This window comes from Triturus cristatus, chromosome 1_2 (assembly GCF_964204655.1).
Source record: "Triturus cristatus chromosome 1_2, aTriCri1.1, whole genome shotgun sequence".
NCBI classification, from domain to species: domain Eukaryota; kingdom Metazoa; phylum Chordata; class Amphibia; order Caudata; family Salamandridae; genus Triturus; species Triturus cristatus.
The window spans coordinates 753,479,194-753,505,523 of NC_140580.1; the positions used below are offsets into that span (position 1 = coordinate 753,479,194).

The 26,330-nt window shown below is 43.6% G+C and overlaps 1 long non-coding RNA gene across 1 annotated transcript in view; it reads left to right on the forward strand.

Annotated features, from left to right (window-relative positions):
- Positions 1–26,330, forward strand: part of LOC146867946 (uncharacterized) — a 102,043-nt gene that overhangs the window by 59,960 nt on the left and 15,753 nt on the right. Inside the window, exon 2 of the long non-coding RNA XR_014966164.1 lies at positions 21,518–21,609. This is a non-coding gene — a long non-coding RNA (uncharacterized LOC146867946). The remainder of the gene's footprint in view (positions 1–21,517; positions 21,610–26,330) is intronic.

Here is a 26,330-nt window from a genome sequence, read left to right on the forward strand (position 1 = left end):
CTGGGGACAACAAGCACGGGTAAATTAGATGGGTCTGGATTGCTGTTGGGGGAAGTGTTTGGTTACAATTAGACAACTTTATGTGTGCTGCCACCAACTATTCTAAAAAGAAAATTAAATAATAAAGCAACACATTGGGCTACCAAAATTTGGCAGCTAAAAGTGAGGCGCATTTGCTGAACAGACTGTTAGCATAGTTAAATGAACAGTGTATTAAAAAGAGTCAGGAGAGGAAGTTTGTGTTGAAAGTGGTAAACGTTACTGGATACACAGAAAAATATTGCGTAGTATGTACTTTCATTGCATCTTTAAGAAAGCCTGTGTGCGTGCACGTCTTTATTGTGAGAACTAGAAGCTGTAAATCTAGCATGTCATTGTGACATTAATATAAAACAATTTAACGTGCAAAGGCGATCAGTGAATAGCACTGTGTCTTTATGGCAGGTTGAGGAATCCAGATAGCAGACTCTCCTTTAAAAAGCCATTAAAATGTCATTGTTGGAACAAACTAAATACATTCAAAGAATATAGATGCATCGACATTCTAAAAAGGACTTCTTCATTCCCATTTACCAAAACCCCAAGGGAACCCAAGTTAAGCTCAAATAGAAACAAAGTAACCACTGATAAAGTGTCATGGCCATCATAGACAGCCAGTCCAACCAAAGGCAAACCATGAAAAACACATGTAATAAATAGATGAAGGGGACTGACCCAAAGCCAACTCTCTCTCACTGCACCTATTATTGGACTTTATGGAATAATTAATGACATTAGGGGGCATATTTACAAGGAAGTGGTGGGGCACGGTGTAAGGACTCCTTGGCTAAACGCCACATTCCGCCACTTCTGAAACGCTGGGCTGCACCGTATTTACAGGAATACAGTTCAGCCTTGCATTTCCCCCTGCGTTGGCGCTAATTTAGCTGCCTAGCGCTATGCTAATTTAGCTGCCTAGCGCCAATGCAGACACCCTTGCACCATAGTGCAAGGGTGCCTGCATTGAGGGTAATGATTGTTTATGTGCAGGAAGGTGTCCCTCCCTGCACATAAACAATCTGAAATGGCGTTTTGAAACTTCTAAGTGTGCTGCTTAATGTCATTTTTCTTGGAATTGTTTATGTGCAGGAAGGGATACCTTCCTGCACATAAATAATGAAAGGCGTTTTGCTGTTTCTTTGTGTTCTGCACAACTCAGCACACATGGAAATAGCAAAAACGAGGAGAAATTAAACATTTGTCCTCATTGCACCAGGATAAGACCAGGGATACCCTGTTCTTAATTCTTGCACTGCCTTATATTTATGCCACGTTTGTAAATATGGGGTAGCGTAAAAATCAATAAATGTTGCAGTGGAATGCCCACCATAACACCCATTGCCCACCCCTTGCACGCTAAGTATAGCGTGAAAGGGTGCCTTATTCACAAGGCAGCGTTAAGTGGCTTAACAGCTTCTGAATAAAGGGAAGCCCCTATCGCCACCACAACGTCGAGAAAAGTGATGCTGTGGTGGTGATAGTGGCTTGTAAATATGCCCCTAGGCTTTTCAAACTGCTATCTGTAACAGATCTAAAAAGGGAATTGGAGATTGGGGCAAGGAGTAAGTAGCAGAGAAGTGGAAGTTGGGGACCGGTTAGACTAACCTTTCACGCAACACAACGCAGCAAGGCAACTTACTGCACTGTGTTGTGTGAAAGGGAGACAGCAAAAATGCACCATATGATAGGCCATATGCTCCATTTCAGAGGATGTGGTGTAACGACCTGAGTTGCCAACTTCAGAATGGGTGGGAACCAGGTTAAATTCTTGCCGTCAACATTCTGTGATTCTGGACAAACCATGTAATGCCTACAATTCAGCACCTTGAGACCCTCACGGGTAATTTGCTGTGCTTTACAAATCCTGGAATTATTTATCTACTAAGATACTGTGCAGTTTTGCTCTCTCATTGCACTAGAGCTCTTCAGGCAGTCTAGTGCCAGTGCAGGCACCCTTGCACTATGGTGCAAGGATGCCTGCATTAGGGCCAGGATTGTTTATGTGCAGGAAAGGTTACCTTCCTGCCCAAAAATAATTTTTGGAGGCATATTCGTCTGTCTATGTTTGCTGCAGAAGGCAAAATACATGGAAACAGAAAGTAACAAGGAGAAATGAAGATATTTCACCTTGTTATGCCTCTCTCGGGGGCGGGGGGGGGGGGGGGGGTTACCACTTTGGCAGAAGTCCAGGTTTATTGCCTTTAGTAAATCTGGGTTTGTGTCAAAATACATGTGTAGATACATTGGAAGGCCCATGCCTTACACATGTAACTCCAAACCCACGCAGTGGAACAAAACGCAGGGTAAATAGCTTTGTTATTTTTTTACAACGCACGCGATGGAACGCAAATCTTGCCTTTGGTGAGTCTTTAAATCTTGATTTGCATTGTACATTGTCGATGCGCCTAAAAAGAGGCGCAAACACAACGCAAAATGTTAGCAAATCTGGGCCATAATGTGTAGTGTAGTGCATTGTGGGCAATTAAGATGGGGCTGTGTCTCATCTGAATTTATAATTAGGGTTCTCAACAGACGCCATTGAGAATGCTACTATGCTCTGTTGCATTCGTTTCTTGTAGGCCCTGGTGACATTTCAATTGTACTGGCGTAATTTGTGTAATTTTGGGAATTTCACAATATGCTTAAATTCCTGAATTTAAGCCCTTACAACCTGTAATTACGATGTGTTTGCAGAAATATTAGAGCACAGGAGCATGGAAACAACACAAACGGCCAGAACGCAGCAGCCATTGTTCGCGGAACTTGTGTTTTTGGCATTTTCTTTTTTAGTGCAAAATGTATTATTGTGTCTAAAATGAACATGGGAACACATTTTGAGCTATGGTACAGACCTAGATGCAGGATTTGCACTTCTTGTACTTACACCTAAGTTATAGTAATTTTTTTCCAAAATTTTGCATAATTATGCTAATGCAAATGCAAATATGTACATTTTGCACATCCCTAGTTTCTAGGTTAACATTCTGGTTTATTTAGTGAGCCAACATCTGTCAATTTTCGCAGGCTTTTTTCAGGCTTTGTACATGTTTAAATCTAGAAAACGTTTGGCAACAGTTTAGTAATATGTTTAAGATATTTACACCCACTCAGAGCCTCTCCCCGAAACTCGGCAGGCTCCCTCTCAACCCAAGAGACTGGGTTTGTGGTTGTTTCACACAACGCCCTGTAACACAGTGTTCATCTACCACAATCCACAGGCCTGGGATCCCCCTGTTTGGTCCACCTGACCCGGGTACTGCTAGCCCATATCCCGGGTTCATCTCCCATGGTATGATGCAGCGTCACAGTCCCAGTCCGGCCCGACCCCTAGTTTTACATTCCTCCACATAAACTCATGTTTGGGGCTGGGCGGCACCTGCGTTAAATTATGTTTTATGAGCATGCTCGGGAGGCCGCTGGTTTGATAGTTTGCCTAATTGATAATTAGGCCCAGAATACATGCGAGGTGTTTGGGGAGAGGTTGGAAAGAGAGCAGAAGATGGCGGTGATTGGCTGTAGAGGTCAGTATCCGATCTGGCCTTCTCCTGGACACAGAAGTCTAGTAGTCCCAGTTCACCTATGTATTGGGTGGGCCTTTCCTTAATTTGCCTGTCTTGCTGAGGGCCCTGCCAGGCCTCCTCAACAGGCCATTTAATGAACATCACATTAGAGCTTATGTTATCATTCCTGACTAGACTTGCCTGTTTCAAAGCCTCGATTATTAAAGTTGATTGCGAAACGAAGCTATAAAGCCCCCCTTCAATCACAGAAAAAACGACTACTGCGACGTGCCCGGCAGGACGTTGCTATAATTAGCCAATAAGTCCAATTGCACAAGGGTCCTTGGGTGTGAGGGGCACACTAGACGTGTTTTACAAAACACCCGGGAATAGGAGGACCCCGTTTCCAGTGTTAAATTTGAGCTGATTGTTGCAGGTGGTGGACACCTGGATATTACTCATCATCAGACTTTGGCCCCGCGCAGAAGACAGCAAAGCAGAAAGTAGAGAGAAAGGAAGAGAAAGATCGAAAAACAGTGACAACGGGAGAAAGGTGACATGAAAAGGAACTTTCACTAGTGACATAAAGACGCAGGAAGTGCAGATGAAAAAGTAATGAGATTTAATCAAAACGAGGCAGCCTTGGTCATCAGCAACGCTGACTTCCTACAGCACTGGTCGAAGGCTCCTGAGTAAAACTTGAGTTTCCTGCACTTATTAGTCATAAATTAAGCACTGTTCATTTTCCTTGTCTGCTTTGGAGCTTATAGTACACTAGCTTTGCCACTCACTCCACTGGCTTTCTGTGGATCAGAGCACAAAGTTTGAAGTCTTGAACACCATACATATAGTTTTCAGGGGGCCCATGTCCTGAGTACCTGCAGGAACTAGCACCAGGTTGCACGTCAGGTCGAAACAAGGAACATTCAGTGCCAGTCACCCATACTAAGTTAAAATGGAAAAACATAAATTAAACGTTCTTAGTAAAAAAGGGCTCCTGCTTGTGAAACACCTTCTTCCAGCCTTATCCGATGTCTTGCCAGAATAAAGGCCAAATGTACACCCATTGAACAACACAGAAACCACTCCACCAGTGCCGGCTAGTGATCTTTGATAGTGGTGGAGCAAAATACTTGTCCTAATTTGCAGTGAGCGAACAAGAGAAACAACAGAGGCAGTGGCGGCTGGTGACATTTGAAAGTGGTGAGGCGTAAAAAAAAGGGTCTAAATGTGTTTTGTGTCGTAGCGAGCGTGATTGACTAAAGGGGAACTGCAGGACCCTCACGCCAAGGACATTTTGAAGAACAACAAAAAAAAAAGGACCAAATGGTGCAGGGTAAACCACATTTCAGAAAGCAAGAATATTTATAAAAGTAGGTAGGATATGTAGACTTGAAATAATTAAACACATTTAAAACTGTCCCATATCGTGCTTCATTCCTGCTTCCACCCGTGCCATCCATTTAGCCTGACTGCATTATTTTAAAACAATAGGGTTGAAAATAATTGCCAGATGCACATGTTACACTTCATTTAACAGCACATAGGCTGCTCTTGAAAATGCAAGTTAAAGATAAGTAGCTCGCGAATGTCATTGGCGCTCCCTGCAGACAAACCAATTGCCAACATTTTAAACAGGCCTACCTTGGACTAGAAGAAACCCCCATTGGGCGCTTCACAGTTCAGAAATCAAATCCCTGATTTCCTTGCATCAAACCATAGACAATGCATGCCAGTAAACTTGGCGACAGTAATTTCTAGCAACTAGCAAAGGCAGAAAGGCATTGTGAAACACTTTATAAAGGCAAATTACTAACGGTATTTTCAGATGGCCGCCCAAAGAGGAGAAGAGCCACTTGTTTCTAACCCCCCCTCCGTCACCGAGCCACATAACGACTCACAGGGCTCAAATGAATCACCTTACAAGTATGATTTTCGGTGCTTCCAATCAAATTGCTTTCATAGTCATACAGATGATTAATAATTAACCTCATTTCTGGGCAGCTCCCTGCTCTGGGCACCAGAATCATGGTTTATTATTGTGTGATCCTGGGTAAATACTGGCCTGGTTTGTTGAGTTGGGCATCCGAGCCGAAATGTGTGTAGGTTGCGGTTTCGGTCATGTGATTAAATAGCACATCTTCATACGTGCACAGCCGGACAGTTCCACCTAGTCTGGAGAGTAATGTTACGATTGCTCACCTTTTGATGTATTGTTGTTTATTTGAAGTTGGTCACTTTGAGGGGCATGGTTTGTGCTGTCAATAGGTCCCACGAATCTCTCTCAATCAGTGAAGGGGAGTCTGGTGTGGCAGTTGGGGCTTAGGTGTGTGGGTGACCGTGCGGTAAGCGTCTGTTCCCTCAAAGTGCACATTCTTTACGCTTACCCCGCCTTCGCCGCGTGCATTTCAGAAAAAAGTCAATATTAACGGTAACAAGCATTCGCGGACTGCATTACGGGCGGGTGGGGGGGATTTGAAATTGGGTCATCGCGCTGTGGGGGGGTGGGGGGGAGGCGGGAGTGGAAATATATATATAAAATAAAACTTACTGTCCCGTGTCCCGCACCATCTTCTAGATGGGTCCCGAGTCGACTCCTGCCGTGCGTTCTTCAATTCCGGCCGGCCGGCTGCAGCTCTCCTTGCTTCATCGGGACACGCAGCCTCCCTCCCTCTCCTCCACCAATCAGAACTCTCGAGGAGAATCTGAGCGCGCCCCACCTGGGCCATTTTCTCTATGACCTACATAGGGAAAATGGAGAGTGGGCGGTCCTGCTCAAGGGTAGGGGGGGAGTGGCTTGCCCACTGTTGTGCATACGGACTGTTTGATCGGCCCTAGGGCCGACCAAACAGTCCCTTTGCACAACAGTGGGCAAGCCACTCTCCCCCTGCCCTCAAGCAGGACCGCCCACCCCCAACCAGGCACTTCTGCTTTCTCGCAGTGCGAGAAGGCAGAAACATAAATGGTAGTTATTACCATTTATGTTTCTGCCTTCTCGCACTGCGAGAAAGCAGGGGGGCGGCGCCCAAACGCCCCTATGGAGGAGCCGCCACTGAACAGAGGGGGATATCCACAAGGAAGTGGCGGAGAGAGGCGTTAGCCTTCTTGGCTTAACGCCTCTCTCCGCCACTTCGGAAAAGCAAGGCTGACCATATTCACAAGGATATGGTGCATACTTGCGTTTCTCCCTGCGATGGCGCTAAGTTGCGCACCTTAGTGCCAATGCAGGCACCCTTGCACCAGAGTGCAAGGGTGTCTGCAAGCAGGGAGGTTTGTTTATGTACAGGAAGGTGTTCCTTCCTGCACATAAACAAACCTAAAATGCCAGTTTGTAACTTACATGTGTGCTGCTTCATGCAGCACACGTGTAAGTTACAAAACGGCATTTTTAGAAAAAGGTTTGTTTATGTACAGGATGTACCTTCCTGTACATAAACAAACCACGGCATTTTGCATTTTCCATGTGTGCTGCACAAAGCAGCACACATGGAAAATGCAAAAATGAGGAGAAATAAAGCATTTCTCCTCGTATCGCCAACTTAAGATCATGGTTCTCCTAGTCTCAAGTTTTGCAGTAGCTCCTATTTACGCTGCCCTTGTGAATAGGGGGCAGCGTAAATATCAATGGGTGTTGTTGTGGTATGCCCACCACAACACCCACTGCACGCCCTTTTCACGTTAAACACAGCGTGAAATGGGGCCTATTCACAAGGCAGCGTTAAGCCACGTGAATAAGGCGAGGCCCCTATCGCCACCACAACGTCACTGAAAGTGATGTTGTGGTGGCGATAGGTGCTTGTGAATATCCCCAGAGTCTTACTATATGAAAAGGATATTTGTGGGTGGCTTTCCTTGAAGACATTTTTGAGGAAGCACTGATGAAGACAATAAGTTTGGCATTGGCTGCCATTGTTTTGGCTTTGCCATTGCTTGTTTTGTTTTTTCATGGGTTTTACAACATTTTTTTGGCGAGGAAGCTGCCGGGCCCTGCCAGGCTAAAAAAATATTGTCAAATAGCAAAAAGTGTTTTTGAGCCTCAAAAGCACACATTGCCAGAGTAGTCCCTGAGAGTGAAAGGAACTACTTTGTGTGTGGATGTGCTTCTTGCGATCGGACAGAAAGTCTTCACTCATAGTGTAGTTAGCCATTGGATGAAATGGGCTGAGCCCATTGCCACATGTTGTGTACAGTGATGAATGTAAAAAAAAATCTGAATGGCACAATAACAAAACAGTGAATGAAGAGAGCTGGCTTAATGCCCCAATAAGTAAATATTCAAAACATATAATTTAAGTAAAATTAAAAGGTCTTGGTCAATGCTAGTCCTACAAACGGGGTAATACTGTGCATTGCATAACACATTTTCACACACATTCACTAAAATGGCATATGCTATGAAAAAGCATAAAAGAAATATCCTAGTACTTTCATGGTGTGACTAAGCATGACTCTCTCAGAGTGTTGAAGATTAACCGCCCGCCCCCTCCGCCCCAAGACAATTTTGGGAAAATCATACAAAATTGTGCTTTGGAACTAGTCTACGAAGCAGTAAATGAGCAAAGAGTTCACAAAAGGCATATAACCCATCTACATTTCAGTTTTCCATAGAATTTGAATTTCAATGTTATAGTATGACTGAGAATCTCCTTTGCTATCAAAGAAAAAAATATATTTTTGAAAAATTAGTCTGATTCACATTCATGGAAACATCTTTCTGACATGAAATCCGAGCCTTTAATTTTAGAAAATACATTTTTGTGCCTCAACAACTACAGCCACCCATGGGTAGATTTAGGAACATGTTTATCAAAAGTTGAAGCAACGCACAACGGCAGCAAGTAAAGTTGCGGCAGTGCGATGTGTGAATTGGAGAAAGCTGAAAAGCACTATATCAACCAATGAACAGTGGCAGCTCCTCCACTATGGCGGAGGTGCGTCGGCCCCCCGCCAGCCTCAAAACCTGAAAAATAAAATGATAATAAAGCAGGTTTATTATCGTTTTTCAAGTTCTAAAGGCCGGGCTGAGTCTTGAGGGCTGGGCCATCACAAGGGCAGTCGCAAGAGGTAGTGGTGGGAACTGTTATCAGGGCGCATGTTGTTTTGGTCGGCAGACTTAAGAAAGCCAAACCGACGTGGGCACTCATCTGTCTCCAGCCCGAGCTGTGTTGCCAGGTTGGAGACAGCAAGCACAGATTCCCAGTCTCTCTGGGAGTGCAATTTCAGGGCCAATCCTGACACTGCTTTCAAGCATAAGAGCAGCATCAGGATTGGCGGCAGCGGAGGCTGGGGAGGCTGGGAGCCTGTGCTGCAACGAGGACTCAGAGTAGAAGAGCGGCGGGCAGCAGGTATGTTCTTTTTCCCCCTTTTTTTCTGCTGTCTTCGCCGTCTATTGTCCCCCACTGCACGCCACTCTGCTCGAAAACCAGCCACTACTGCCAATAAATGGTGCTATTCCGCTCTCTGCCTGTTGTGGAACACTTGTGGGTGCCTATCACCAATGCAGGTATCTTTGAGCCTTGGTGCAAGGGTGTCTGCATTCCGGGTAGGTTTCTTTTTGTGCAGGAAAAACACAAAACAATCTTCTAAGGCAATTTCTTCTTTTGCAGAAGGTATCATGTACAGAAGGACTTAACGAGGAGAAACAGATATATTTCTCCTGTTTATGCCTCACTGGGGAAGATATAGAATTTTGAAACATTCCCAGGTTTACTAGCTTTAGTAAATCTGGGAATGAGCCAAAACCTATGAGCAAATGCCTAGTAACGCACATTTTCCATCCATGGAACACCTCTCAGAGGCAGTGTAACCCACTGCAGCTCTAGGGGCGGCATTGCGTTACATTTTCTTTACCAAGACATGGAAGATGATGCAAATCCTCCATTGTGGGGCTTAGTAAATACCAACAAACAATTTGCCTTGTGGCTACACCACAAATGTAATGCAAACATGACGCAAACTGTTAGTTCTTTTGGGTCCCTGTCTGGAGTTCTTATGTTTCACCATCTCGTCAAGAAGAAAAGGACTAAAACTGTTATACAAATGTCAGTGCTATACCTAGGCTGTCTACCATCATGCCATCATCATGGTATATTCATTGTTTAGCTTCTCACAAAAGGCCAAGAATTAATGTCATTATTCTGTGATTATAGTTGTGATGGGCACTATCATACCATTAATGCCCCAGCACCTCGACTGAATTAGTTAGTGCTATTTAAAACTAAAATACAATACAATGCAGTAGGCCATTAATTATAATCAGTATACCAGATGAGCCATTTTGCGAAGGATGGGTATTATCATGCCACGGATGCCAACTATAGGCCAACCATTACCTCCTTTCTGCTGGGATGAGCAGTACCAAGAGCGGGCTTTATCATGCCAGGAATGCCCACACTAGGCCAGTAATCATCAATATGTTAATATTTTGCTAGCAGTGGGCACTTTCAGCCCAAAGATACTCATAATAGGCAAATAATTACCATTAATATATCAGGGCCAGCATTGTACCAGGAGGCTCCATTAATTCCTTGGATGATTACCTTATGTGAAGCATTACCATCGCTAAGTCAAGGCCACCATTTTATCCGTGGATAAGAAAATCTTGCGATGGACACTAAGCTAATGCCAAGCATTACCACCAGTACCGCGGGGTCAACAATAACATTATTCCAAGAATGACCACCAATATGCTAGAGTCAGCATTTTGCTATCGAAGTGCATTATCATGTCATGGATGTCCCAACATGCCAGAGAGTATTATCAATAAGAGAGGTCATGCATTTTGTTGCGGTGGGCATGCCATCATGCCATGGATGCCCACCATATACCAAACATTGTAATCATTATCAGGAGTCAGAATTACCAAGGCTGGGTAATGGATTCCCATAATAGATTAAGAATTATCATCAATAGACCAAAACAAATAATATACGATGAAAGGGTAACATCAGGCCATGGATGTCCTCCTAATGCCCAAAATTACCCTCAATACTGTCATTTTAGTATGGGTGACACCATCATGCCAAGGAAACTCACATAATGCCAAGGATTACCACAATAATGTCAGTGCTGATAATAGCAAGGGGTGGGCACCTTCATGTGGTGGATTCCCCTATCATTACCAGAATAACTATGAATATGCTACAGTAGGCATTTTGCTAACAATGGGCACAGTCATCACATGGATGCCCCCAAAATGGCAATAATCACCAACAATGTCCCAAAGCAAGTGCTGTGCCAAGGAGAGGCACTATCATGCCATAGATGGTTCCAAAATTCCAGCAGTTGCTATCAATATTCCACAGCTTCTCATCAGTATACTTGCACACACAATCTGTCAAAACTATGAAAGAAAAAACAGAAGAGAGGCAGTACCTTAATGGCCTATTGTCAAGCTTTCACTGCACGAAGGAGTGGCTAGAACCCAGAGGGGTAATTTCTGCTTTAGGGCTCTATGGTTACACCCCTAATTCCTAAAACATTTATGCAAAAAATATTAAATACATTGATTTATTTATAGGTACTATCTCAGCTTGTATCTCTAAATAAATCTACATATTTAAGTCTGGGCTTCCTGTTCCAGGCTGCCTGCCCCCCTCACTTTGAACACCTTTATGCAATGGGGCACACAACACAGGGTAACTTTAATAAGCCCGTCAATGCAGTGGGAGTCTTTGGTGATATCCTCTGTAGGCCAATGACGCTGTCAGCATCATGGTTTCAGGTGTTGCAGGCTGCTCCCTTACATGAGGCTGGATGTCATTCTCAAATGCAAAAAGAACTATTGATGGGCAGAATGCAGAACAATGTCATACATTCACCCCAGTACAGAGATCTGTGCCTAAATCCATCGTTGTTTTGCTCAACATGCCATTCCAGTTTGGACCCAGCCATATGCAAATCAGTCTTGACCCTGTGCCCAATGGGAACAGTCCAGCCCGAACTGCCAGGCCAGGTCCTCCCTGGACTGGAAACAAGCATCCTAGGACCGGTTTCGGGGTTTCATCCCTCTTCAGCCAGGATAGCTTGATTCCAGTGGCATGGAGAGCACTGGACTCACGTCTGAGCATACCCGTCCCAATCGGGGTGACAAATGCAAAAAGAACTATTGATGGACAGAATGCAGAACAATGTCATACATTCACCCCAGTACAGAGATCTGGGCCATTCTCAGGCATAGACACCACTCTTTCCTATTCGTCACACGTATTAGGTGTATTGTGCTGAGAAACCTGGTCATGCTAACCTCTCCCATTGTGACACTCCAGGCCATGGCTATAGGCCAATGGCCCCTTTAGAAATGGAGTTGCTGTATTTGTTTTCCAGTGAAGTTGATCCAGATGTCATGCAGGGCTTTTGCTCCCTGACAAAGTTGATACAAATATCTTCAGCTTTTGAGGGAGTTAAGCACAGGGGGGGGGAGAAATATGTGCATATAGTGTCATGATTATGGAATGCCAGAAAAATGTCAAAAAAGAATAAATGCTATGCGTATAAGTGCCTAGAATAAGACATGCATACTTGGTGCTTATTAAAGTCTTGATTTATTTAGATTGATTGGCGCAATGATTCTAGAATGTTTTATTCCCTCTCTGGACATGATTTGATTTCAAAGAGAGACGTTGTAGCATGCTAGATAAATGTGGTTATGTAATTTTGGTGATCTGGCTCTGTCATATGGCATTAAAACAGACATTGAAATGGGTCCCTGTGGAGCCCTATATTCATACCCTTAACATCAATGCCAAAAACAACTGATTGATTTCCGAACAATGCATATTAAAAACATTAAGTTAGTGCATGCCAGTGATTTAGTTCCTGTTTCTATTTCATGTGTTTACTTAAGCTTGCATTTCTTACAAGTGTTAGCTATTTCCTTCATGTTGTGTTTTGTGTTTTTTTCGTGCATCTTATAGTTTGAACTGAGTCATGCCAGGTGTTCATGCATGGCCGCAACTAAAGCTGAAGGCAGTGAAGTTTCCCACAGTGCCTGTCAGTGGGCTGACCTCTCTGCAGAGCTCACAGAACAATGCTCACGTATTCCAGTTTCAATTGAAATTCTGTGTAAATGTGTGTGAAATCATGGGAACACAGTTGTCAAAACATTCAAAGAGAAAGTAAAAGTAAGCAAAGTGCTTATGTGTGAGTGCCTACAGTGTATGCTTGTGGATTGCGAAGTGAAGGAGATTTTAGGAAGTGCAATCAGGAGAAAGTTTAGAGAGCATGCTGAAGAGTAAAGAGATGCCAAGGCAGATGAACGAGATGTGGAGAGATAAAGGCATATATGCCTAACACAAAGTTCATATAAGTGAAAAACATTACTCCTTCCACATGCTTTAATAATATTTTATTCACAGTCGCACAATTTCAGAATTAAAACATTTTCAATATTCATCATTTACAACAAAATCATTGCTGTTATTCATTTATCTTCAACAGCTAACAACCATTGACAAAGCCAATGGTACTGGCAGGTTTTAGGTGTATGTCATTTGTAGTTTTATATATTAGTATACAATAACAGAAAACTCAGAGAGAAATCAAAATACCGATCGGGTGGCATGGGAATCACAGAAATTTAGTTTACATGTTAAAGCCACACCCCTTTCAGAGACCCCCACTTTTTTCATCCCACTTAAAGCCCTGTCTGCACGTACATGACTGATTGCAGCCATCAGCTCCGGCTGCTTCCCCAAGCTTGGTTGGAGAATTCTCTCCCAATGTTGATGCCACATGCAGTGTAAGACACTGGGCAGGTGCACACTTTAAAGGTCGCGAAGTGGTCAAAAAGTTCAATTTTCACATTTAACAGTTGAACATATTAATGCATTTTGCTGTGGGGCAATTTATAATGTGTTTACATTTTTCAAGAGTACACATTCAGCTTTATAAACCTTGCCTTCTCACTAAATTCTTTATTAAAATGCACCATTTGTGAATCTTTTTCAAAATGGTCTTGGGCGGAGGACCTACTTGTTCCCCACCTATGTTCATTGAGTTTGTTCGCTTCGCCTGCTACATAAAAGTCATACCCATCTTTTACGCCCCCCTACTTTCAAATCTCACCAGCCGACTGTAGGTCCCAAAAACATGCATAGGATAAGACAAGGCTAACTGGAATAGAGAACTATTATGAGAGCCTTTGAGATGGATTACATGTCTCATCACAGCTCACATGGTTGCACTTCTGGCTATATGTATTTGACACTGCAGCACAGTAAAGTTGGCACATTAACAATACCTTAATAATGAATAACAAAGGTATGAATAGCACCCTAAGAAATGATTCCATTGCGTTTTGTGCCTTTAACTGGATACATGTGGAAAGGGCTTCATTTGTAGTTTAATATCTATGCTTATTTTACTGCACATGGCTATTTAGAGGCCATGAAATCGTTAGGGGTCCCCCAGTAATTACTGCCTTCAAATGTTTCCACCTGCCCTTACACCATGTGCTTATACATTTACCTCAGCTTAGCGAAGAAACCTAAACACTGTCCCTGTCAAATCAGAGTAAAACAATGTTGTAAGCTGTACTTTATAGGGCTTTATCTGCATGTGAATATGTGTGAGAAAATTATAGTTTGGCTAGCTAGAAGTAATGTTTTATGAAAAAGAAGTTCAAGGCCAGAGGCTATCAGCAAACTACCCTGGATAGGGAAGAGAGACGCATATTAAGTGTTCCACGCACAGAGACATTAAGGTGCCGATTACGATCCGGTAAACAAATTCCCCGTACGACTCGTATCCGGTCTTTTTACCGTACGAATCGTACAAGTGCCGTACAAACTGCCAATTACGATTCGCATGGTAAAAAGTCCATACAAATCGCATTGGGAATTATTCCCCACACGTCCTCGGGTCGGAAAATGTGTCCGACACGTCCACGGACAATTTACCGTACAAATGTGAAAAGTGAAGTCCGACCGCGGAATTACGATCCATCCCGTGCGTCCGATGATACAACCGTATGGAAAAAACACCGTCCGCACCGAACTCCCATAGCAACCATGGAGACATGTGCCCGCATACGCGCCGACCCCCCCCAGCCCCCGTATGTACGCACCGACCCCCCCAGCCCCCGTACGTACGCGCCGACCCCCCCCAGCCCCGTACGTACGCGCTGACCCCCCCAGCCCCCGTACGTTCGAGTCGTACCCCCCCCAGCCCCCGTACGTTCGAGTCGTACCCCCCGTTTATGTACACCCGTGTACGTTCGAGTCGTTGCCCCCGTACATTCGAGTCGTACCCCCCCAGCCCCCGTACGTTCGAGTCGTACCCCCCGTGTATGTACACCCGTGTACGTTCGAGTCGTTCCCCCCCAGCCCCCGTACGTTTGAGTCGTACCCCCCCAGCCCCCGTACGTTCGAGTCGTACCCCCCGTGTATGTACACCCATGTACGTTCGAGTCGTTCCCCCCGTGTATGTACACCCTTGTACGTGTCAAACCCCCCGTGTATGTACACGGGCTGGGGGTACGCACCGTACATACACGGGTGGGGGTACGACTCGAACGTACACGGGTGTACATACACGGGGGGTTCGACACGTACAAGGGTGTACATACACGGGGGGTTCGACACGTACAAGGGTGTACATACACGGGGGGGTTCGACACGTACAAGGGTGTACATACACGGGGGGTACGACACGTACACGGGTGTACATACACGGGGGGGTTCGACACGTACAAGGGTGTACATACACGGGGGGGTAAGACACGTACAAGGGTGCACATACACGGGGGTTCGACACGTACAAGGGTGTACATACACGGGGGGTTCGACACGTACAAGGGTGTACATACACGGGGAGGTACGACACGTACAAGGGTGTACATACACGGGGGTTCGACACGTACAAGGGTGTACATACACGGGGGGTTCGACATGTACAATGGTGTACATACACGGGTGGGGGTACAACTCGAACGTACAAGGGTGTACATACACGGGTGGGGGTACGACTCGAACGTACACGGGTGTACATACACGGGGGGTACGACTCGAACGTACGGGGGCTGGGGGGGGTCGGCGCGTACATACGGGGGCTGGGGGGGGTCAGCGCGTACATACGGGGGCTGGGGGAGCGGTCGGCGCGTACGTACGGGGGCGGGGGGGTACGGCGCGTACCGGGCCACCTACTCGGGTCGTTTCGCGCCGTACTTCGCTTTTCCGGCACTTTTTGGGTGCCGTGAAAATATTGCCGTCCGGACTGCTGTCGGTTCGAATCGTGGTTCCTGGGTCGTGAAACGCTGCCTGAAAGCGTCCCGACGTCACGTCGCAGCATTCCCGGATCACATTCGTATGTATATTTTCGTCGGTCGGTGTTTTTTACGATTCGTACGGAAATGGTGTTTCCGTGCGAATCGTAATTCCATGTTTGTAAAGTTTTACGACCGGGTACGAGTCGGACGGAGAAAACGCTCCGACCGACGGTTCGTACCCGGTTTTTACCGGATCGTAATCGGCACCTAAGAGAGAAAGAGACCAGGAATAAATCAACACAAGCCGTGAGACTCATCACCAACCACAACCAGAGAGCAGATGTTATGACTAAGAGCATGCACAAACATTGGGACATCTTGAAAGCAGATAAATCCCTAGAGACATTTACTTCTCATAGGCCACTCGTTACCTACAGGAGGGGCACCTCATTGAGAACCATTTTGAGTCCCACTGTCCCCAAAGTTATCAGAGAAAATGATTGGCTCACTAAACGCACAATAGGCTTTTACAAATGTGGGAGCTGTGGTGTTTGTAGATTGGCATTACATAACACCAAAGGATTCCACGGCCCAGATGGGAGGGAATACCACATTAAGCAAAATATCAATTGCATGACGCGTTTTGTTTTTTACATTATTATGTGCAAGTGCTGTAAACAGTACGTGGGTAGCACCATTCGGATGATTAAAGATCGCATTAGCGAACATGCACGGGCACTCGAACAAGGTGACCCCAGATACCCCATGGCATCCCATGCCATAAACTGTAAGGAACAAGGCCAGTATAAACAACTAACTTTCTTTGGAATAGAAGTAATCCCGCCTCACCATAGGGGCGGGGACAGGGAGTTGTCTTTACGCCGCACAGAAGCAACCTGGATCATGCGTCTGAAAGCAGTTGAGCTAGGACTTAACACAGACCATGAGCTGCAATTTTTGTAGGTGAGTAATACAATGGATTTCACTCATAAAGCAATCAAACACATGTATTATGAACAACAGTGTTGATGTTCTGTTTAGACATTGTTAATGTCACGCCACATACTGTATAAACATGCACGTTGACCGATACATATTTTCTGCTCTCACCTTATGGGGTAGTGTGTGTGTGTACCCACTACTCCCAGTTTGTTCACCATGACTATCTACTCTGATGCTTCCTTATGTATCTTTCAAAGTGATACTAGTTTTGTAACTATATAATAAGATCTCGATAGAAATGTGTTAGCCATGTAGTATGATATGGAGAAGAGAGCGGACCGACGAAAATCGGAATGATTACAAGGTAGGGATGAGGAAGTACAAGGTGGCTTTGAAGGAGGCTAAAAAGAACTTTTTTAGTGTTCGGATCGAGAAGGCAAGCAATTCCCCAGGGGAATCTTTTAAGATCTTTAAAGAGCTGCTGAAGGCCCCGGTTCCCCCAGTTGTCCATGACAACCCGCAGGAGAAATGTGAGGAGCTCGCCAACTTCTTTCATTTGAAAATCGAAAAGATTCTGTCCTCACTGCCAGCGATGTTGCAGAGAGTGGAAATGGACATCAGCTCAACAATAAGTCCCGCTGAGCTGCTATCGTTCGGCCCCTTCTCAGAGGAGGAGGTCGAAAAGGTCCTGAAAAAGATGAAGAGTGGGTCTCCAAGTGACCCGGCGCCTATGAAATCCCTTAAACAGGTGGCAAATGTTCTTTCCACTCCGCTTGCGGATCTTATTAATCTTTCGCTTGCACAAGGAATAGTGCCTCAAAGGTGGAAATCCGCTGTTGTCAAAGCACTTTTGAAGAAACCGGGACTAGATCCGTCTAATCTGGCCAATTTTAGGCCCATTTCACTCTTGCCCGGTTTTTCTAAAGTCGCAGAGAAGCTGGTCAATTATCAACTTTCTCGCCATCTTGAAGACCACCATTTGCTAGGGGATTCCCAGACGGGTTTTCGCCCTGGTCAGGGGACAGATACAGCCTTACTGGCAGTGGTGGAGGAAGCAAGGAGCATTCTCGATTCAGGGGGGTCAGTGGCAGTGATCCTCCTGGACTTGAGTGCGGCCTTTGACACCGTTAACCATCAGGTGCTCCTCCAACGGCTGGCAGAGGTGGGTGTTAAAGGGATGGCCCTTAAATGGTTGAAATCCTTCCTCTCAGACCGGTTCTATCAAGTCTGGGAAGGGGGAGAACAGTCCACCTTGTTCCCTCTTCAATGTGGAGTCCCGCAGGGCTCATCTTTGAGCCCTACCTTATTTAACACCTATATGGCTCCCCTTGAAAGAGTGGTCTCCCCTTCAGGAGTGAAGATCATCAGCTATGCTGATGATACGCAGCTGGTTGTGGGCCTCACCCAGCTGGAAGAACAACCCGAAGTCCTTCATGACTGTCTCTCCAATGTTCATCGTTGGATGTCTCAGTCCGCGTTGAAGCTCAACGGTGACAAGACTGAGCTGATGGTGCTGGGCAAGGCCTGTCCCTCTCTCATCACCAGTTGCTGGCCGCGGTCCCTGGGTGATCCACCATCCCCCAAGAAGGAAATCAAGAGCTTGGGGGTTTGGTTGGAGGAAGATCTATCCTTCAGGACCCATGCTAGGAAAACCGCGGGGGTATGCTTTGGCTTGCTGCGTTCTGCTCGCAAAGTGCTACCTCTGCTCCCTAACTCTTCCAGGAAGCTTTTGATTCGCGGCCTAATTTTGTCGCGGCTTGACTTCGGGAACGCACTATTTTTGGGCGCCCCAGAAGCAACTTTCAAAACCCTTCAGCAGGTGCAGAATGCAGCAGCGAGGGTGTTAATGGAAGTGCCGCGTAGACAATCAGCTGCCCCCGCCCTGAAAGCGCTCCACTGGCTCCCTGTTAAGGAGCGGGTGAAATTTAAGGCGCTATGTACGGCCCATAAAATCTTGTACGGCAGGGGCCCTTCTATTCTGTCTTCTATGGCATGCCCCTACAAGCCCACACGCCCACTGCGCTCGGATCAAAGACATCTGATGCAGACCACAAGAGTAAAAAGAGCTCGCTCCGGGGGCCGACGCTTCTCGGTGCAAGTAGCGTCACACTGGAATTCCTTGCCCCTTAAGATCCGCGCTGAGCCCAATATCCTGCACTTCAGGAAACTACTTAAAACACACTTATTTCCAGTGTAGGATTGAGTAATAGCCTTTCGTGTCTGTGTTCACAGCGCCGGGATGCCCCTGGGTAACTGCGCGCGTTACAAATTTTATATAATAATAATAATAATAATCTGTAGAACAGTAACCGTATAACATCGCCATTACCTGTATTTGTATGCCTTTACTCTCTCAACCACTCTGCTGTCATCTGAAATATATACACCCTCTCCCAATATGTGACTTTACCTGGTGACATATTCACAACCAGTCCGGTGCTATCTCACTACAAACACCTTCTCATTTGGTGCTTCATGTTGCAATTTCACACGTCATGCACGTTGTGTAGTTTTAAACCACTCTTTTGTCTCTACCACTCTGCTGTTAGCTTATAAACGTACACACTCTCCTAATATGTGACTCTTTCTGTTTGCATATTTACAACCAGTCCATTGTTATCTCACTACAAACTCCACCTCCCATTTCCATGTAACGTGTTCCAACTTTCTAAATACTCTTTGGTTTACATTTACTTCTGTTCAGTATTTGATTCCATATCGTTGCATTTTCAACCAATGCGTTGTAATTCTACTACAGACGCCTCCTCCCCCTTTTCGTACTATGAATTCAGTGTTACACGTCACACACGCGTATTTTTTATACTCACTTCCGGGTTTCCGTCCGGAAGGTGTGTTGTCGGTGCAGCCTCTGGGATGTCCATTATAAATAGGTGGTGAATGGAGTTTACTCGACTTCCGGTTTTAAATCGCAAGCCCATTGAATCCACAGCATACTCGCTGCTACTTGATCGCACGCCTACGTAGGTAAGCACTCACCTGCTTGGCAGAATTCACTTTTACCACACTGCATTCGAGCACACACTTAAAGTAATTCTGCTCATAGGTGCGTTTTGTGTGCCACGGACGATTCTGTCTGAGTTAATTATTTCAGTCACGTGCCACTGTGTGTCTTTTTTAGAGTTAATTTAATCCATGCTGACTTGGGCTATTTGGTTAGTGTTATACAGGCTCCAGATTAAAAAACAATGAAAATATCAATTCCACAGAGAACTGTATTTCAGTAGATGGGAAGATAATGAAGTTCAAGGCTGAATGGGTAAATGTGTAAGTTCACAACTAGTACAGAGCATTGCTGAAATTGTTAGAGGCCTGCTTACTGGCCCTTTTTGTGTGCATATTGTTTGATGCTGCCTTCAAAGGATGTCCTGAAAACTAATAGACTGGCCTTTGCTTAGGAAAAATGACTCTTCCTGTTGTTAACTGATCCTGCTTTGTCTGGGTGTACTTATGCCTGGTTTCTTCAGCAGTTCTCTTTTTACTCCGCTTTTCTTCTCATAATAACTATCACTTTATTTACTGGAATTTATGGCTCTGTGACCGAGGGGGCTCCTTTTGGGGAATCTTCCTCCCTGCGCATCCACGACTTTTATAAGGGTTCTGCTCCTTCAAACTGTGCTCTATAGAATCTGCTTTGTTTTTCGCACATGGAATCCCTCTCATCCTCTTGTCAAAAAGCTGACACCTTATCTGAAAATATGTCTTGTGCCTGCAACGAATTCAGCTCTGCCACAAAACGGCACAAGAAGGAGACTGGATCTCCAACTAAGCCTTCATTACCATTGACACTAGATGATGTCATGAATGAGAAAGCTTTTGAAACCTTTTGTCATCGAAGAATGCTATGCTTCAGTGGATTGATGAAAAATGGTTTAATCTTGAATTTAGGGTGACGGATGTAGAGCAATAGATTAGCAATAGTCAGGATGCGGTACCTAAGATTTATGATATGTCTAAGGAAATTGCACTTTTAAAACAACAAACAAAGGAGTTTGAAAATCGCAACAGACGTAATAATCTTAGAATTTATGGCTTTCCTGAAGGGGCAGAGGGTTCGGATATTCTTGCCGAAGATAGTTGGGCTTAAGGAATGGATACGCCTTGACCTACAGTGTGCTTATCGAGTAGGTCCTAAATCTTCTGGAGCTTCATCTCCAGGTCGTGCAAGAGGAATATTAGTACTTTTTTGGGAAATTACTGAATTACTCATGGTTTTATCTGTGGTTAAACAAAGAAAACAAATGCTTTGGTCTGGTGAAAGGGTCTTCTTCTCACAGGATGTAGCTCGAACAACTGCTGTCCGTCGAAATGAATTCTTATCCTTCCACCCTGCTTTACACTCTATGAATGCAAGATATAACATAACATGTGTATTTGTAAAGCGTGCGTTCACCCAGAGGTCACTTGGCGCTGAATAACAGATGTTCATTGTTACCCAACTCAATGGTGCTCATTTTATTGACCTCAGATGAATGAAAGGCTGAGTGAACCCACCGGGATTTGAACCTGTGACCATGAGGTCGAACAGAGGCCTCTGCAATAGATGCATTAGTCCACTGAGCCACCAGACCATGTTTTTTCAAGGTGACATATAAAGAGAGAACATTCTCATTTAACTCTCCAGCTAACCTAACAAAATGTATCTTCCAGCATAAGGGCGAAAAAATGGAGCTTGGCAAAACCTGAAATGCTTCTATTGTCACATAGTTATTGCCATATTTCCTTCAGCATTTTAATTGTCTCTACCTTGAGTGCTTTTTATAATTACTCCATGTTGCTTTCTTCAACTAATATTAGTATTTTCCTTTTACAGATGTCTCTTCTTTAGCCCAGATCCCCTTCTCAGATGTGTTTGCTTCCACTTGTTTCCCCTCCTCGACCTATTGTTTATACCTTCATTTGTCGGTAAGTGCTACTCTTCTTCTGTAAACTATGTACTTTCACTTTTTTTGTATTCCTTGTATTTTTCTGGTTTTATTTCATGGTTCTAACTGCTATATTATTTTATTTATATGTTAATATTGATTGTGTCTGTGGCCTCTGTCATCCATATATGTCCATCTTTTTCTTCACGGTTCCCTACCTTTTAATGTTATTGTTCTGACACAGAATATGTCCAATTTGTACTCTGGCTGAAGCCACTTGGCTTCTTGCCATCCTCTCTTTTTTATAAGATGTATATTTTCTTTTTTCACCCATCCTCTTCTTTTTTCTTTTCTTTTTTCCTTTCGATTTTTTCTTACTTTCTTCTTCTGATATTGCTCTAATTCATTTTTATTATTTGGTTTCATCAAATATTACATGCTCTCACTTGATATAGTTTGTTTAATTCATTATTACTTGTCTATTATTGATATGGTTGTGTTGCTACTTTTATTTAATGTGTTTAAATAAGATCAATCCATATAATGACTATGTTTTAAATGGCGAATAATCTTAGGGTTATATCTTGGAATGTTAACGGCTTGTGTAATCCTATTAAGAAGCACAGAGTTCTTACTCATTTATCCCATTTAAAATATACTATTGTGATATTCCAAGAACCTCACTTGTTAGAAAAGGATGTCATTCCAATACGCAAAAATTGGATGGGTCATGTATTCTGCTCTCCAGCTAATGTAAATAAAAATGGGGTTGTTATGCTAGTTCACAAATCCCTTCCTTTGGTAGTGGAGAAAGATTAGAGAGACGATGAAGGTATATTGCTACTTATGCAATCTACTATTCTTAACACATGTATTTCAAATGTTATTATTTATGGCCTTACTGATGTTGATATACAATTTTGAGAATGAATGTGGGCTACGATATGTTCCTGCTCCAACACAAATCTCATGGTAGTAGGAGATTTCAATCAGATCAACGACTCCTTTATAGATAGAAAATCCCACACTAAATATGTCCCTAATAAAATGCAAAAAACATTTGGACGATCTTTTCACTCCAGAGAGTTGGTGGATGCCTGGAGACTGTACATTACAGACACTCTGAAATACACTTTTTATTCACCTACTCATCAGTTCTAATCCAGAATAGATTACATAATTCTATCCCCTCCTTTAACTTCCACACTTACTCATTCTGCAATCGGTTCTATACTTATTTCAGATCATGCTCCTGTTACAATTAATCTTGATTTATTACCTGAATCTTCCAGATCTAATCGATGGCTCTTCAATAATAGTTTACTGAAAGACAAGATTTTTGTAGAAAAGTTTGAATGTTTTCTTAAAGAAAACCTATAATAATACTCTTGAACTTCCATTTCATGTTATTTGGGATGCCTTTTAGGCTGCACAAAGCTATATAATTGATTACTACTAAAGAGAAAAAAGCCCTCAAGAATTCTTCACTTCTATGAAACTCCATTAAGCAACTTGAACATGAATATTTTTCTGCTAAATATAATACTACTTTAAAATGTCTAATTTCAAGCTAAATGTGAATTCAATAAAAAATCAATGTACGAAGCTTCTAGAATATTATTAAGGATCAATTCCAAATTTTATTGTTTTGCGTAATAAAATAGGAAAATTACTTTGTAATTATTTGAAGGTTAAATCTCAAAAGTTTAAGATAGGTAAAGTTATAGATGTAAATGATGTTCCTCATGGTAAAGATACAGAAATCTTGAAATGTTTTACTGATTTTTATGATGCCAGATCATTCTCCTTCTAATGAGGCACTCAACTCTTATTTTAATTCCCTTTCACAATGCCAACATCAGATGCACTCCTTTTTGGATGAAGACATTTCAGTATCCAAAAGAAAATCTGCCCTTGCTAAATTACAAAGACAAAACCCCTAGACCAGGTGGTTTCTCGGCTGGATTTTAGTCTCGCTTTTCACATAATTTGCCCCCACATTTGCTTTCCTTGTATCAACATTTTCCTCTCTCAAAATGAGGCTTGAGGCACCTTTCTAGAACCATGATATGCCTAATCCCAAAAAAAGATAAAGATCTCTTATCTTGGGCCTACTATAGACTGATCTCTCTTCTTAATTTAGACTGTAAATATTTTGCCAAAATGTTAGCTTTTAGGATTATCATGTTATTCCAGATATGGTAGGTCTAGAATAAACTGGATTTATGAAAGGCAGACACATGACTGATAACTCTAGAGTCTGTCCGGACATTTCACATATTTCTTCAATTAGTAATACACCTATGGCTGCTATCACTTTGGACGCCAAGAAGTCTTTTTATTGTGTCCATTGGCGATTTATGATATGCACACTTGAATGGCATGGCTTTAGTCCAACGTTTCTAAAATATATCACTCTCCTTTATACATCCCTGAAAACTTATGTTTTCTTAATGGTATTCAGTCTTCCTATTTTTCTCTTTCACGAGGCACTAGACAAGGTTGTCTGCTGTCTCCTCTACTTTTTATATTGTCCCTAGAACCCTTTCTTCACAACCTACACCACTCCTCTTCTTTTCATGGATTCTGATACAAGGAAGCTCAAAATAAATTCACAGCTTATGCAAATGTTGTAGTTCTTTTTTTATCAGTGTTGGAGCGCGGGCTGGATAATCAAACGCGGAGGCTGAATATATTTCTTAATGATGGCGTTTTTTTAAAATTTATAACTTTTGAATGTTCTGTGATAAGGTTAGTGGTTAGGCTTCTCCTTTCTTCAGGTGTTCTTCTTCTGTCTTTATTGACGTGATGTTCCCTGGTTGTTTTCCCGCACTTCCTCTCTTCGGTGGTCTGCCACAGAGGCTCAATTTCTAGAGAAAGAAAAGGAAAGCGGTCAGTAAATGTATAAGAGAAAGTGTAGGAAAACGTGTGCCATTCACCACACCCGTCTGGTGCTCTAGAGATAAAAGAGTGAAGGATGGGGAGAGGGGGTGTTCTATAAACGAAAGAAGGAAACTGAATAAGGAAATAATTTCTGCTAAGGAAACACAACCTGGAATGCTTCTTCACAGGTTGTCTCACGTAAATATCAGACCCGACTTCAATATCAACTGGTCTCTTTATAACATAGTGGACCTGTAAGTCACTCGATTTTCCATTCTCAGGGCTTTCTTAAAGGCCATAAAGAGGGAGAGGTGCTCAAGGGTGGTTCAACAGTGCGCATGCATTTCATGTATGGTGCCCGCGTTCCCTTCCTACTTCCCCTACCTCCCACCTCCCTCCTCCCTCCTCCCTCTCATCGTCACTCACCGGCTCCGCTGCAACTCTCCTGAGTTGAGGCCGCTCTCCAGCATCCTCCTGTGGACACCACCACTCTTCGCTCCACCACTTGTCGTTTTCTCTGGATTCGGCGTCTCCGTCTCTGGTTCAAAATATCGATTCTTCCTTTTGCTCCTCTTCTCTCGGGTACTCTCCGTCAGGTGTACTCGCCTTCCTTTCCTCGTCGATCCAGTCCCTTTTCTCTGCCCCTTTGTCTCTCCTTCCGGGGTCCGTTACACCTTCCTCCGTTGCGTCATTTCCACGTCTCTCCCCCTGTATGGATACATGATGTGGGGGTGTGGTTATCCTCCCGTTTGTGCTGTGGTCGTGGTTGTACTTCCAGGTTCCCCTCTGCTGTAATGCGGAGGATTGACCGGTATCGGCAAGGTCGCGTGCAACCCTTTTCTGAGGCAAGATTCCCTCACAATCAGATCCACAAAAATCACTACCTGTCTTTGCCAATCATTTAGCATCTTAGCCAGTTCTATCTGGATATAATTTAACTTTCTCAAAGTAAAGACTCCACCTCCATTGCAAAAACCATTCAGATTATTCTAGACAATTTACAACATAAGATTCTTCAACTGTTTGAAAAATGGTCCTCTTTGTATTTGTCTTGGTGGGTAGGCTAGACACCATAACGATGATGATGCTGCCCCTTATCAATTTTTATTTGTCCATGCTACCGATTAAACTTCCTTTAAAATTTTTATAGTCACTTAATAGAATGCTTGGAACTTTTTTATGGCGTTGGCGAAAAGTGCATATGTTCTTAAATTCCTTTTGTAAACCTAAAGAATTGGACGGGGTAAACTTCCCAAACTTTCAACACTATCACACTGCATTTGTCGTGAAGCAAGTATTACCTCATAGGAGTACTGATAACTCTTTGTCTACTACTATATGGAGCAAATTGGAAGAATCTCTGATATCACCATTCCCTTTCCTTTCTTTTGTACATCTTTCAAAACCTTCCAGCTCTTTCTCCTCTCCTCCTATTAAATAGCCTATCCTATTATCTTAACAGATTCTTGCATGCCCTATGACGCCATTGCAAGAATTTCTGGAATCTTCCATTTGGCTTAACAAACTCATCACAACACCCAATCGCACAATTGTTTGGTAACAATGGGTGATCAAGGTCAAACAGCTATTGCGTGTAATGACTCCTCTCTCTTCATTGGATATTCAAACTAAATTTGGCCTTTCTTCTGCCTGTGCTCTCAAATACGAGTTTCTTAAGGCTGCCCTTTTGCATTCTATTTCCATGCTCATGCAAACGCAGTCTCCTACTCTTTCTCCACCTCCTGAACCAGCTAATCTTTCTCCTAACATAAAAGCATCTTACATTTATAAATGTTCCTCATAATGTCCGTTCATCCAAAATCTAAAACTGAGTTATTATGGGAGACAGGCCTACAACATACCTTTTTTTTTTTTAAA